The sequence below is a fragment of the Zootoca vivipara genome, chromosome 12, assembly GCF_963506605.1.
Source record: "Zootoca vivipara chromosome 12, rZooViv1.1, whole genome shotgun sequence".
Taxonomy (NCBI): Eukaryota; Metazoa; Chordata; class Lepidosauria; order Squamata; family Lacertidae; genus Zootoca; species Zootoca vivipara.
Genome location: NC_083287.1, coordinates 31328730 through 31343943, shown reverse-complemented (window position 1 = coordinate 31343943; position 15214 = coordinate 31328730). Strand labels below are relative to the sequence as shown.

Sequence of the window (15214 nt, the reverse complement as noted above, 5' to 3'; positions counted from 1 at the left end):
AAAAACACATGGCGATAATTGTGTGAGAGTGTGAGCATCCTCTGGCATATCCCCACACTCTGTGCCCTTCCTGATCCTGTCAAGTGGTTGGAAGGTGGATCTTCAGTGGGGCAGCCTTCCACATGCCCACACAAGCTCTGTGAGCATGAAGAAGCCTTGAGTGCTCAGGATTTCATCCTACTTATGCCCATTTGGTAGCCTCAACCTATAGATGGCACTGGGGCGTGGATCACACAGGGTGCAGCGGTGGCAGTGTGGGAGTGAGGGGCAAGTGCTCTTGGCCTCATTCTCCTCCCTTGCGTCACCCCTCCAAATACCACTTGCTTCTGAAGACTTGAATAGGGTTTTGTGAAAATGGCATTTCTGCCTATAAGACTCAAACCGATCCAAAGTCTTTTGATTAGATGGAGAGAAGGCTGCAACTGCTTTTAGATGTTTTGTTTTGATTTGTTTTTAAGAGTGCCTTGAATGTTTTAGAAAGCTTTTGCTTTGTTTCTGTTTTGGGATGCCATATATTTGCTGCCCTGGGCTCGAGGGAAGGCAGGATATACAATACATTCAATAAATAATAATAAAATAAAAAATAGATCTGCAGTGCAATAAGCTCTTTATTTTCAGCAGTTTTCTGGTGGCTCACAAGCTAAAATGGAGACATGTCTTAGAAAATCTGTCTTGTTTCATTATTGTGTATACGCTGGAGGTGTGGAGGCTGGCTGGCTGGCTGGCTGGCTGGCAGTTAGTTTCTAAACAAGTAGTTGAGTCATCAAGAAGACATATCATTTTCCCCCACTTTCTTTTTTTGGTCTATTCAGCATCCTACTTCTTTCCACGGAATAATGCATTTTTTGTTGGAAAACCTGCAACTTCCTTTATTTGAGGGGAAGAAATGACATGTCATTTTTGGCTTGGTGTACAATTTGTGATGCTGTAGATATGCTCTTGACCTCACTGTTCATTCAAAATGCCTGAGACACAGAGGTCACATTGTGATTGTAACACGGATATTTCTGAAAAGGCTCCTTTCTCCCACCAGCAAATCATCATCTACACACCATAACAAGTAGGAACACTTGTCCTTGTGGATCATGGCGTCCTGTTGCAAGTCTCCAAGACCTTCCCAGTATTGTATGAGATGGACTGATGACCTGACTCAACAAGGCATCTTTCTGTGTTCCCTGACCATTGGCCCTGCTGGCTGGGAGAGTTAAAGACCCACAACATCTGGAGGGCAATACTTCAGGGAAAGCTGAACAAATCATTTAGAGCATTCATATAATTACTGAATTGATGTGCCTTCTGAAGTAGCCTTTATTTTATCTGCCGTTCAAGGTAATTACCATAATGGGTTAGCAAAGCAGAATAAATATTTGGAGCAGGTATGGGGCATCTGCCCCCCCAGATGTTGCTGGACTAAAACTCCTGTTGTTGTTGTTGTTGTTGTTGTTGTTGTTGTTGTTGTTGTTGTTGTTGTTGTATTTATTAAATTTGTGTACCGCACTTTACCCATAGGTCACAGGGCGGTCCACAACACAAAATTACAATATAAAAAACACAGAATACTTAAGAACAATAAAAACAGAAACAATCTCATAAACTGAGAACAATAAGAAAGAAACAATCTCATTTTGCCAAAAGATGCTTGGTTCATCAAGGAGTTATATTACTGCTCCCCATCATTCCTGATCATGGGCTATGTTCCCTGGAGAGGATGTATTGGAGTCTAACAACATCTGGAGGGCTAGTGGCTCCCTCTTCCTGCCTAAGACAAACTGTCGGTGCCTGAATGCTTTTCTTTTGAGGGCAAGCAGCAGCTTGGGGGACAGAGGTGGGGTGGGGGGAGATTCAGGTCAATAAACTGACAGAGCTGAAAGAATGAATTTCTTCACTTCCAGCCACATAGCACTCTCTTCCTCCCCCCCCTTAACTGAGAAAGATGGGAGATCTCATGGATAGCCAATGTTACATCTAGCTCAGTCCTCCAATAAGCTAACTTAAAAAGGTAAAGGGACCCCTGACTGTTAAGTCCAGTCGTGGATGACTCTGGGTTTGCGGCGCTCATCTCGCTTTACTGGCCGAGGGAGCCAGCGTTTGTCTGCAGACAGCTTCCAGGTCATGTGGCACAGTGCACGGAAACGCCATTTACCTTTCCGCCAGAGTGGTACCTGTTTATCTGCTTGCACTTTGACGTGATTTTGAACTGCTAGGTTGGCAGGAGCAGAGACCGAGCAACGGGAGCTCGCCCTGTCGCGGGGATTCAAACCGCCGATCTTCTGATCGGAAAGCCCTAGGCTCTGTGGTTTAGACCACAGTGCCACCCGCGTCCAATCAGCTAACTTACTGCTTAACATTAGTTACAGGTAGGTAGCCGTGTTGGTCTGACGCAGTCAAAACAAAATAAAAAAAATCCTTCCAGTAGCACCTTAGAGACCAACTAAGTTTGTCATAGGTATGAGCTTTCGTGTGCATGCACACTTCTTCAGGTGTATTTGAAGAAGTGTGCATGCACACGAAAGCTCATACCTATGACAAACTTAGTTGGTCTCTAAAGTGCTACTGGAAGGATTTTTTAATTTTGTTTTGACTGCTTAACATTTGTTCTTGCTGCCTATTGATGTAATAAAATAGCGATGTAATTCTATTTGTTGTGGAAGTAATCTAAAACCCAAGTGCAAGACTGGGTGTGAAACAGCAGAATTTGCCTTAAGAAATGGTACAAGCATATGCTTCTCTTTCGAAACATGGAATTTTTTTTGAGGAGTTTGTTTTATTCTTTACTCCAGAAACTTACAAAGAGTACCCTCTAGTGGTGTATGTAAAAACTGATATTGTGGTGGAGGAGGCGATCAGGGGAAACTGACTAGGCATGGGAGCCGTTCTGAAAATGGAAGCACAGCATTGTCCCAACTATTTAAGGGCGGGGAGCAATTTTAATGGCAAAAGGAGCAGATGCACGAGAAGAATATAGTCATTCACTTAACCTGTGGCTCACATGGGTGAGGAGTGGCCGTGCCTTCCTCTTGCCTAGTAAACGACTTCTTAAAGGGCAGCTCTGTTAGATCTGTTGTTCCAGAAGGAGAGAGAGAGAAAGAGAGCGCTCTACAAATAATCTTGTGGTATTTTAAAAGACAAATACATTTATTAAGACATAAGCTTTTGTTGTTACAATACCGTACATGCATTCTCTCTGACACAATGAGAATTTATTATGCTATTCTTGAAAGGGAATTGGACAACTTCATAGAGGTAGACAGCTCTATCCATGACAATTTGGCAGTACAGTGGTACCTCTGGTTAAGAACTTAATTTGTTCCGGAGGTCCGTTCTTAACCTGAAACTGTTCTTAACCTGAGACACCACTTTAGCTAATGGGGCCTCCTGCTGCCGCCGCGCCGCCGGAGCATGATTTCTGTTCTCATCCTGAAGCAAAGTTCTTAACCTGAGGTACTATTTCTGGGTTAGCGGCGTTTGTAACTTGAAGCGTTTGTAACCTGAGGTACCACTGTATAGCAGAGGAGGGGAAAGCTGTGACCCTCCGGGTGTTGTTGAACTCCAGCTCCCATCAGCCCCAGGCAGCTTGGTCAGGGATGATGGGAGTTGGAGTCCAACAACATATAGGAACCTATAGGTTCCCCAGCCCTGCAGCTCAGCTTTAATGCACATCCAAAGGCATTGTGCTTCTGAAGACCACTTTGGGGGCAGAAAGGATGCTGGTCAATTATGTATCCTTAGGGTGAGCCAGCTGGCCTCTTCTTATGTTGCCTTGCTCTGCGTAACAGTTATTTATCTGTCTTGTCAGACCTTCCCACCCTGTGCCTGGCTTCCGCCACCAGGGCTTTTTAGAAAGGCATCTGTCTGATCTAGTCCCCCCTCCACCATGTTTATTTCTTATGTTTCCATTTTAATGGTTGTTTTGGAAATGATGGTGGCTTAGGCTTTGTACATAAATGTTCTGATCTTATGACTGGAGCCAGGAATGACGATTGCGAGGTATTTTAATATTGTGTAATGTTTGGATGTAACAGTTTCTTTTGAAATTAGGCAGGATATACATTTTTAAAACAAGGGGGGTTAATTGAATAAATGTATCACAGCCTTCCTCTATTATTTGTTTATTATAAGATTTCTTAGTAACTTTCACAGTGAAACAAACATAGAAAATTTGCACTGAATCGGACCACTCACCCATTGGCTTAGTAATGTCTACACTGACTGGCAGCCTTTCTGTAGTGTTTCCAGGGGTTCTCCCAGCTGTACCTGGAGATTTTGGGGATTGAACTTGGATGCAATGCAAAGCAAATACTCTGTCACTGAGCTGCAGCCCTTCCCTAAATCAACTCACAACCGTCCTCAGAGGACTTACAGTGGTACCTTGGGTTAAGAACTTAATTCGTTTTGGAAGTCCGTTCTTAACCTGAAACTGTTCTTAACCTGAGGTACCATTTTAGCTAATGGGGCCTCCCGCTGCCGCCGCACGATTTCTGTTCTCATCCTGAAGCAAAGTTCTTAACCCGAGGAACTATTTCTGGGTTAGCGGAGTCTGTAGCCTGAAGCGTCTGTAACCCGAGGTACCATTGTATTCTTACAACAATCTTGTGAGGCCATGCTGAGAGGGAGTGATCTAGTGAGCTTTGCCTACAAACAGAGATTTGAATTCAGGTTTCCCTCATCCAAATCCAATAGCAGAATAATTAGCAGAGTTCTGGCGAACCCTCTTTCCTTAAATTTGGTCACCTTGATAGCTGCCATGTATCAATGCTCCTATATAGAAATACTTTTGTGGTTCATTATTCTGTGTCCCACTATCCATTTCCTCCCTCTGTTCAAAGTTACATTTCAATCCAGTCCCCTTTTAGAATAACAAACCTAAGATTTCTTAATATTTGTGTGACACTCTCCCCCATTAAATAGCTATTTCTTATAGCGTGAAGTGTGCACTAGGAATTGGCTATAACTCCATTAACTGAATTGATCAGAATGACAGGGGTACTGTAGTTATTGATGCATTAGCTGCATCGATATGTATAAATGCCAGCTGTTTGGAGTATCAGTCAACAAGCATCATTCCATAAAAAGGTCCAGAATTCAGCATGGAGAGTCACTCCCACAAATGTGCAATAATATACTTGTTGGATGAGGGGGAAAATGCTGCTGTCAAGCAAAGGGAACCCAAATAAGCATCATGCAAGGAAGTAGGCGTGACAGCATCTCGTTCTCTAAAACACATTCTGAGAGGCCTACCTGCTTGACGACACTCTTGAGATTATTCTCTGTGTGACTGGAGGTTTGATTTAATCTTCCTGCACAGGTGGGCACAGTCTGGCATGTGCCCATTTGCACTTTAATTGAGATTCCTGCATTGCAGGGGGTTGGACTAGATGCCCATCGGAGGTCCTTTCCAACTCTACAGTTCTAGGATTCTTTGATTCTTCCACTTCTTGTTGATGATGAGTCTTTTGCTTATATGGCGAACCCTTCCCCCCCCCCACACACACACCAGAGAGCTCTGTCATTATGTCCTAGGGAGTAGATTCGGCCTCCCCACAGGGTGGTTATCAATCCGATCGTTAAGTCTGGCATCCCAGTTCAAAGCATTAAACCCAATGAGCTTCTGGGACACCTGGTGACAATTGGCCCCAAACACGAGTTAATGGCCTTGACCTCAGGGTCTCATAACTAGCTGCAAGCCATTTCTGCTGTGCCTTTGCCCTCATCCTCGCATCCTGACATCTGAAACCAGCATTGTGCTGCGTTATTCGGAGGGGGAGTCTCATGACACCTGTATGCAAATAGAACCCCAGCTGGGGAAGGGAAAGCATTTTCTTTCTTTGCCGAGAAAGCGCCCAGCATGTCTGCACCATCAGTAGCTCACATGTCAAACTATTCTTTTAACACGATATGAATGAGAGCGTGGTAGTTTCATCTCTGACGTGCCGCATGTATGCATCAGTGTAATAGCTGCTGCAGGAAGATTTCTTCTGGGTTCTTGAAAAAGAAATATTCCAAGACCACTTAATATTTAAAGATCTCTTAAAGGTAAAGGGACCCCTGACCATTAGGTCCAGTCGTGACCGACTCTGGGGTTGCGCTCATCTCATCTCTTAGTGGTATGCAAAAATGCAATGTATAAACAATAAAGCATTATCGTAAGAGCAGAGTTGAAAACATCAAAGGACCAAAATAATATTATATGGGCTGTAATAACAGGGTCCAAGTCTTACAGGTTAGGGAAAGCCTGGAACGCCCCCATATTTAGAAGATACCAGAAAACTGGTGGATGGTGCTTCACATATTGTGGAAGGAAGGGCATTCCAGAGTCCAGGGGCAATAGTGGGAAGTGCCTGTTTGGGGGGAACTGCTCTGTGATATTCTGTCGGATGCCACTGATATTCTGCAGTGCCACAAGTATAATCTCCCTAGATGATATAAGCAATCTTACACATCTGTATATGGGCAAGTTTTCCTGGGCTTCTGATGTAAGTAACAAGAGTTTAAATGTGGCTAGTAGCTAACTGGCAGCCTAAGGGCAGGGATAACATGTATGTATCAAGGTGACAGGAAAGGTGAGACCAGCTAAACCAGAAGTCGTGCTTCCATTCTAAACACTCCAAGGTTAGGGCAAGGAGTCCGGAGCTTCCTGGCCTATTAGGCTGTTCCCATCATTTCCTTACAAGATCCATTTTATTTCACTTCTGGATGTTTTTCCCAGTCTCTCACATATATAAACTTGGGTTTGATGCCTTGGTCTTATAGGATGTTTTATTTTCGATCTATCTAATTTATATACCACCCTTCATCTGAAGATTATCAGAGCGGATTACAAAATAAAAATATAGCTCAGTAGGAAAAAACACTCCAAAGGATCCAATAGGTTCTCATACCCCAAAATATATTCTAGTAATGTAACCACTGTACACCAGAAATCCTTTGCTTTACAACATTTCCACCTGATGCGGACAAAGTTTCTCTTGCCCCCCACTCCTGCAGTGTTACTCCACATAGTGCTTTTTGATGACAGGGACTATTATGATGTCCAATTGCCTCTGACCACACCATTGCAATCCTTGAGAAGCCCCTCAATCATTACTACGCTTCCTCCCGGTGTATCTGGTGGTTGTGCGTCCCCACCTGCATCCCCGCCACAAGGACTTGAGGGATGTGTTTTCTCGCCGATGTCCATGGTACAGACCAAACTCCGCAAGCTACCTAGTATGAAGAAAATGCATTGGCTCAAACTGCTGTCCAAGCTGGCAAGGAACTTTCTAGACGGAGCTTATATTGTAATGGAGGTAAGCATCCGAGATGGACAAGTTCATATACTGGATTGATTTGTAATTCTGAATCTCAACAACAGCCTTCCTGTTCTTCACTTAAACTCCCATTTTACATGGGCTCCTTGGAATTTTTAAGGATGTGAACTGGGCTAGAATGAGGAGTAAGAGAATACGTGTCTCTTAGGCCTCATTGTAGCTCGCTTCATGTACTTAATGTTATCATTAGGGCAAATGGATATGTGCAACTGAGCCAGCTGAAAAGGCTTATGTCCTACAGCTCGGTAGCATGAGTTCTATAGCTCAAAAATGGCTTAGGGAAATAGCCCTGGTTTTTCACAGAGGCTTAATAGTTTCCTCAAATTGACTCATTAACAGAAGAGGCCACCTGCCCCAAATGATAGTAGAGGCTCCCTCCTATATATAACATATTCTTGGTCATATTGAGGAAATGCCAGCTTTCTGTCCCCACTATTAAAGTGTTTACTAATTCATTTCCCCCCCACAAGGACCTGAAAATAAATTCTGTTCTTCCAATTGTATTTTATAATGGCAATATGGCATTACTCTGATGTAATTAATATCAACATAAGATGGGAAGAACACAAAATGATATTTTTTAAGGGGAAAAAAATCAGATATTAAATGTGATAGTCTCAAAAAATGTCCTGTTTAATAAATCTTTAATCTGGCTATTCCATTAGTACCCTATTACTTGTACATGTCATTTACACAATTGTTTTTGACAGATGAAAGTCACTGTGCAAAGATTCTCTCCTCTCATTCTTAGATGGTTAAAGCTTTCTAGCGAAATCACCCACGTGTTTAAATCTATAATTGTTTATGTGTTCACTTGGCAGTAAAGTCATGTTGAACTCAGTGGGAATTTTCTTCTGCTTTACTTCTGAATCAGCACACATGACAACCGACATATACACACAATAACTGTGTTTTGGTAATGTTTCTTTTTCATAAAACCACACTGTTACACTTACGGTACTTTTATAATATTATTATTAAAAAAATATTAGTTTAATTTTTGCCCTTAAGTGCCGCTTACACAATAAAACAGAATAACAAATGCATAAAAACAACAGTGCACAAAAAAGTAAAATGCTCAATGATATATTTAAAAGAAACAAGGCCTACCCACCCCACTTAAATGAGCCTGAACAAAAACCCCAAACATGTCTAACTAACCTGCTGATTAAAATCTATAAGCATGGGTAATTTTTAAAAAAACAGCTTTTGCCTGGCACCTAAAGACAGACAGCAATGGCATCAGCCATGCTTTTCCTATTGGGAAACATTCCACAAACAGGGAGCCACCATTGAAAATGCCTGTTCTCATGTGTATTCTACACTTGTGTATTTCAGAGTTTTATTGCTCTTTTTTTTTGAAGTATTTTTAGTACAGATTTCTTGATTTACAAAGGTATGTGCAGTGTCTTTCTCTCATATTTTCACATGTATCATTTTTGCAAATCAGTTTCATTTGTTGAGACTTGTGTCTCTTTTTTAAATGGTACAGATTTTTGGCCTTAGCAACGCTGCTGGCTGTTTTTACCTACATGGTTCTTGATTGCCCTAAACCAGGAGTAGCTAACCTGTGGACCTCCAGGTGTTGATAGACTACAACTCCCATCACCCTTGGCCATTGGCCTTCCCATCAGGGGCTGAAGGGTGTTGGAGTCCATTGATGTCTGGAGTACTACAGGTTCCCCACCTGTCATCAGAAAACCTAAAAATAGATGGATGCCCCAATTCCAGTTGACAGTTATAAGCAGTGCTTAATTTTTTCCTTAATTTTATTTCTAAAAAATGTGCCAGTACTGAGTACCTTTGAGTACACCCAGAAAAAGCACTGGTTATAAGCTGCCATCCATACAGAAAGCTGTCTAATATAAAAGGTTCGGTCATGATGCATCTTTGCTGTAGAACACAAATTAATCACAATTTCAATCTTTTCTCCTGTCCTCCTATTTAAGAGAAAGAGTGTTGTCCTCTGCATCCCGGATCAGTTATGTCAGCTGAAAAACAGTGCCTTCTTCATTAGCAACTGCTTTTATCAATCTGCTGAATAGCAGTCTCTTCCCAGGGACTGGCCACATCTTGCAATAATTTTTATATAAGTATTACAGCACAGTAAACATGATACTCATAGTAATTCCTGAACTCCCCCCCCTCCCTCCGGCATCTCCATGTAACCAAAGGCGTTTGTGCTGTTATTAGTTTTGACAAACTGGATTGTACCTCGGCCATTGTTAAGTCGTTCTATCTGCCCTACCCCCGCAACTCGCCGAGAGACAAAGAATTTTTAATGAATTTAATTAAAACTTTATGTGGTTCCTGGAGTAAAGCTCCAGCTGCTTGGCCATTCTTTTTGGATGAAGGAAAGTTTCTTTAATGCATAATGATGTGTTTTATATGAGATATGTTTCAACCTCCTTCCTAGTACCCTTAGGTTGTTTTCCATTCTGTATCACACTGGCGGAATAGTTTATAAAGAGTCTCTTTAACATCTTGGTTAAGTGCAAAGCACAAATCAGTATGCTAAGTATATTATCAACAGCAGCTACTTTTGGGGGCAAGCGGGCCGGCAATCCACCACTTGTCTTGTCAGCTGCCAGAATCAAAACCATATATTTTCATCAATGGCTTTTCATGAATATTTTTCATGAATATTTTCATGAATGGCAGTCTCATGTTTCTGATATGGCTTCTGGATTGGAACTTGGTGGGTCCGAATCTGTTTGGGGCTTGAATTGTGGACGATATGGAATTTTATTGGGGGAAATCAAAGTAAAACCATAAGAACATAAGATGAGAACATAAGATCAGACCAGTGGCCCATCTAGTCCAGCACCCTGCTTTTGAAGCAGCCAGCCAGGTGCTTCTGGGAAATATGCAAGCAGAACTGAAGCTCAAGAGCCCTCTCCCCGCTTGCAGTTTTCAGAAAACCTAGGACTAAGGTGAAACTGTGAAGCTCCCTGGTTATTTTTGCTATTGGAGGCTGCATGTTGTTTAAGCAATCTTGTTATATGTATAGTATTGAAATTTGGTTGGTGTTCCCCCCCCCCATGGTATTATATTTTTGTTTTGCTATGTTACTGTTTATTCCTGCATATAAGACTACTTTTTAACCCAGGGAAATCTTCTCAAAAGTTGGGGGTTGTCTTTTACGCTGGGTTGTATTTCTTATACGGCAAGTATATCCCAAACTCTATATTTTAACTGGAAAAGTTGGGGGTCGTCTTATACGCCGGAATATACGGTAATATGAAATGGTTACTATGAAATTGTTTTTGTAGTGTTTGCTTTAAATGCAACCCTGTTTCTTTGTTGTAAACTGAAATGAGCATGATATTGTGTGTGTGTGTGTGTGTGTGTAGAAAAGCAGCATACAAAGAAAATGAATGAAGGAGTAGCTCCTCCCATACCCACAGCATGTCTTAAGATCTGAAAAGGCCCTGCTCCAAGTACCCTCTTTAGTAGTAGCACACTGTGCAAAGGAGGTCCTTTTCTATGTTGGCCCCCTGACCCCTCTTCTCTAAGGAGGCTTGCTTGCTTTCCAGCTGCATTACAAGCTTTTTGATACTTTTCCATTGACTTGGGCATTTTAGATTGCAGGGATTTTGAAGGATTCTCTTCTGCTTTTCAACTTTTTGCTTCTGTTTTCTATTTTCTTATGCTTGTGGTTAATTTAAAATGACTCAAACTTTAATTCACGTCGCTCTGGGGTCTTCTGATGAAATCTTTGTTTATTTACTAAGAGATAAATAAAATAAAATCGAGAGAAAACTCTTGGAAGAAGACGATGGCATGCCTCGCTTTACAACAGAGGGAAGAAAACATAGCCAGAAAGGAGATGTTACTAGTTAGCAGAAGGCTTGTTACTGTGCCTTTTAATGCATCATGTGAAATGGCTAATTAATGAAAAGAAACAAACAAAGGTGAAATGTAGGCCCAAGCCTAATTTACACGGGGTTTTATTAGCCAATGAAACACCCATAGCAAGAGCAGTGGAAGGTGGAAGGCTGGCTTTGGCTAAAGGAAGGTGTGAATTCTCAGCTGGACTGCAGTGTAAAAAGAAACATACATAGCCACATTCCTCATGTAAAACAAAGACATTTTATGGAACTATATTAATAAGACTGACGGGCAGAGAGGAGGTAGTTAGCGAGACTTCGCATTATGAGCCCATTTCCAGTCTCGCTGCTTCCTCTGGTTCCTTCTTCATGCTTTCCCACCAACTTCCAGCTGTGTCTGAAAAAACGGGCGAGTGCTGAGATTGCGAATGCTTTGGTAGTTGTTTGCATTAAAGGTAAAGGGACCCCTGACCGTTAGGTCCAATTACGGACGACTCTGGGGTTGCGACGCTCATCTCGCTTTTGGCTGAGAGAGCCGGCATACAGCTTCCGGGTCATGTGGCCAGCATGACTAAGCCACTTCTGGCGAACCAGAGCAGAACGCCGTTTACCTTCCCGCCAGAGCGGTACCTATTTATCTACTTGTACTTTGACGTGCTTTCAAACTGCTAGGTTGGTAGGAGCAGGGACCGAGCAACAGGAGCTCACCTCGTCGCGGGGATTCGAACCGTCAACCTTCTGACTTACCCTAGGCTCTGTGGTTCAGACCACAGCACCACCCGCGTCCCATTTGTTTGCATTAGTGTGGAATAATTCCCTATCCCATACAGGGATTACAGTGGTACCTCGGTTTACAAACACAATTGGTTCCGAAAGTCTGTACAGTGGTACCTCGGTTCATGAACACAATTTGTTCCGGAAGTCTGTTCATAAACCGAAGCGTTCATAAACCGAAGCAAACTTTCCCATTGAAAATAATGGAAAGTGGATTAATCCGTTCCAGGTGATGAAAAAGGCCCCTAAAGCAGCAATTTAACATGAATTTTTACTGTCTACCAAGAGGTTTCCGAGGCCTATGGAGGCCTCCACGGAGGCATCGTAGCGTCCGCGACTGGGACGCAGCCACGAAAGTGCTCCGATGCCTTCACGGAGGCAAACTGCGTGGAAAGGAGCCTTTCCCTGACGCAAGTGCCCTGTGCTGCGGCCGCGTCTCATTCAAGGCAGCTGAGAACAGCGCAGGAAACCGGGGGGTGGGTGGGTTTCCTGTGGAGAGGCGTTGCGGCAGCGCAACGGCGAAGGCCTGGCCTCGCGGAGGGGTCAAGAGAAGCGAGGCCGGGCCTTCACCGTTGCGCCCCTGCGGAGTGGAGAGGCTCGGGGTTGACAGAGGGCCTTCTCGGTAGTGGCACCTGCTCTGTGGAACGCCCTCCCAGCAGATGTCAAGGCAATAAGTAACTATTCTCCTTTCAGAAGACAGCTGAAGGAGGCCCTGTTTAGGGAAGTTTTAAATGTTTGATGCTGTACTGTTTTTAATATTTGGTTGGAAGCCGCCCAGAGTGGCTGGGGAAACCCAGCCAGATGGGTGGGGTATAAATAAATAAATAAATAAATAAATAAATAAATAAATAAATAAATAAATAATAATTAGACAACTGGGCCAAAGCAAACATGATGAATTTTAACAAGGAGAAATGTAAAGTACTGCACTTGGGCAAAAAAAATATGAAAGGCACAAATACAGGATGGGAGACACCTGGCTTGAGAGCAGTACATGTGAAAAGGATCTAGGAGTCTTGGTAGACCACAAACTTGACATGAGTCAACAGTGTGATGCAGCAGCTAAAAAAGCCAATGCAATTCTGGGCTGCATCAATAGGAGTATAGCATCTAGATCAAGGGAAGTAATAGTACCACTGTATTCTGCTCTGGTCAGACCTCACCTGGAGTACTGTGTCCAGTTCTGGGCACCACAGTTCAAGAAGGATACTGACAAGCTGGAATGTGTCCAGAAGAGGGCAACCAGAATGGTCAAAGGCCTGGAAATGATGCCTTATGAGGAACGGCTTAGGGAGCTGGGTATGTTTAGCCTGCAGAAGAGAAGGTTAAGGGGTGATATGACAGCCATGTTCAAATATATAAAAGGATGTCATATAGAGGAGGGAGAAAGGTTGTTTTTTGCTGCTCCAGAGAAGCGGACACGGAGCAGTGGATTCAAGCTACAAGAAAGAAGATTCCACCTAAACATTGGTAAGAACTTCCTGACAGTAAGAGCTGTTTGGCAGTGGAATTTGCTGCCAAGGAGTGTGGTGGAGTCTCCTTCTTTGGAGGTCTTTAAGCAGAGGCTTGACAGCCATCTGTCAAGAATGCTTTGATGGTGTTTCCTGCTTGGCAGAGGGTTGGACTGGATGGCCCTAGTGGTCTCTTCCAACTATGATTCTATGATTCTATAGTCTGGAGGTGGCCACTGAGAAGGCCTTTCCTCTTGCACTTCTGCATTAGATGGGAGCAGGAGAAGTACGTCAGAACCAGATATGTTTGCCATGCTATAAGGGGCCCTAAAGCTTTTTCATGAGGCCCGAAGTAGCCGTAGCACGTGAGACTCGTCGTTTACAGTCTCGTGACTTTTTGTTTTACTGATTAACTGAAAGGAGTTGTGAATTTGATTGCAATAGTGATGTGGGGAAAAGGGAGTGCTTAACCCTTTCGCCCTGTCTCTTTCTCCTGTGGCTGGGTAAGCAGGGCTGTTTTTGATCAGGAAAAAATGGCTTGAGGGTAAGAATTAAGCACCTCTCCCTCCCTCCCTCCCTCCCTCCCTGCTGCTGCTGCTTCAGTCAGATTTGTAGCACCTCCCGTCCCATCCAGTGCCTGCATTTCAGCAAAACAATCACCACCAGTGACAGACTAATCATGGGGTTCCCATATCACTTGTAACATGGCCCTCACAGAACTTGACTTGATCTTTCATCTTCCTGACAAATTTCCAAGATGCAAGAAATCTCTAAGCAACTTGGAAGGAGATCCTTTCGAGAAACACATTTTGGAGAAGGATGTCAAGAGAGACTGTTATTAGGGATGCAACAGTAGCTCATGTTGTACATTTTGGGGAGGGGAAAAATAGAGAAGAATAAGGCTATCAGTGGCTACTAGTCGTGATGACTATATGCTATCTCCAGGACCAGAGGCAAGATGACTCTGAATACCAATTGCCTGGGGAACAGCTGAATAGCAGCAGAGCACTATGGGTCTCATGTCTTGCTTGCGTGCTTCCAACATTGTTGGAGCCACAATGTGGATTGGACAGATCTTTCATCCCATCAATGAAGGGATACAAGCAGCAGTGCTCATCAGATGTGACACTTCTGAGAGTGCTGCATGCCCCAGAAGTGTACTTAGTTTGTATTAAATCTGGGCTTTTAGAGTTACGACTCCAGTCCTCTGGAATATGTTTCAGAAGGCTTTCCCTAAAGCAGGTCCCAGCTGTTTATTGGATTTTAAATTGTAGAATTGTCAAACTGGTTTCTGAGGTTTAATATTTTGTCTCATCCCCCCCCCCCCTATTGCAATATTGTGCAATATTTATAGTGTCTGGCTATAAATCTGTAATATAAATGAAATAAAAATAATTAGTGAAACAAAAATGATACTGCAAATCAAGTTTGAACCACAAAGGTCTGGCTAACGGAGAATTCAATTTCCTAGCCCATGACGCATAAGAAGGACGGAGTCAGGAGGATATCCCTTGGGGGGGGACCACATTTGGGACACAATCACTTCTTTCCTTCAGTGAGTGGGAAGGCAATACAGAAGGGCATTTTAATGTCGATAAAGAGTCAAATTCCACTGTGCCACTGTTAACATGTAGTTGTTCCCATGCAGGCTGTTTCCATTTTGATTCTGTTTATAAAGTGATGTAAAGATTATTATTGAGTGAACACTATTTGTGGGAGGGGGGGGAGAATGGTGTCCAAGACATCCTTTTGGCATGGCTTTAGACTTTTGGCTCGCATTGGATGTTAATTTGGGCAGATTGTTGCCAAATACAGGGCACAATACTGCCAAAATGAAGCACTCCAAGTTCCA

General features: G+C 43.1%; 1 protein-coding gene across 2 annotated transcripts in view; it reads left to right on the top strand.

The window, feature by feature from the left end:
* Positions 1-15214, top strand: part of DYNC1I1 (dynein cytoplasmic 1 intermediate chain 1) — a 238502-nt gene that overhangs the window by 75452 nt on the left and 147836 nt on the right. The window lies entirely within an intron of this gene.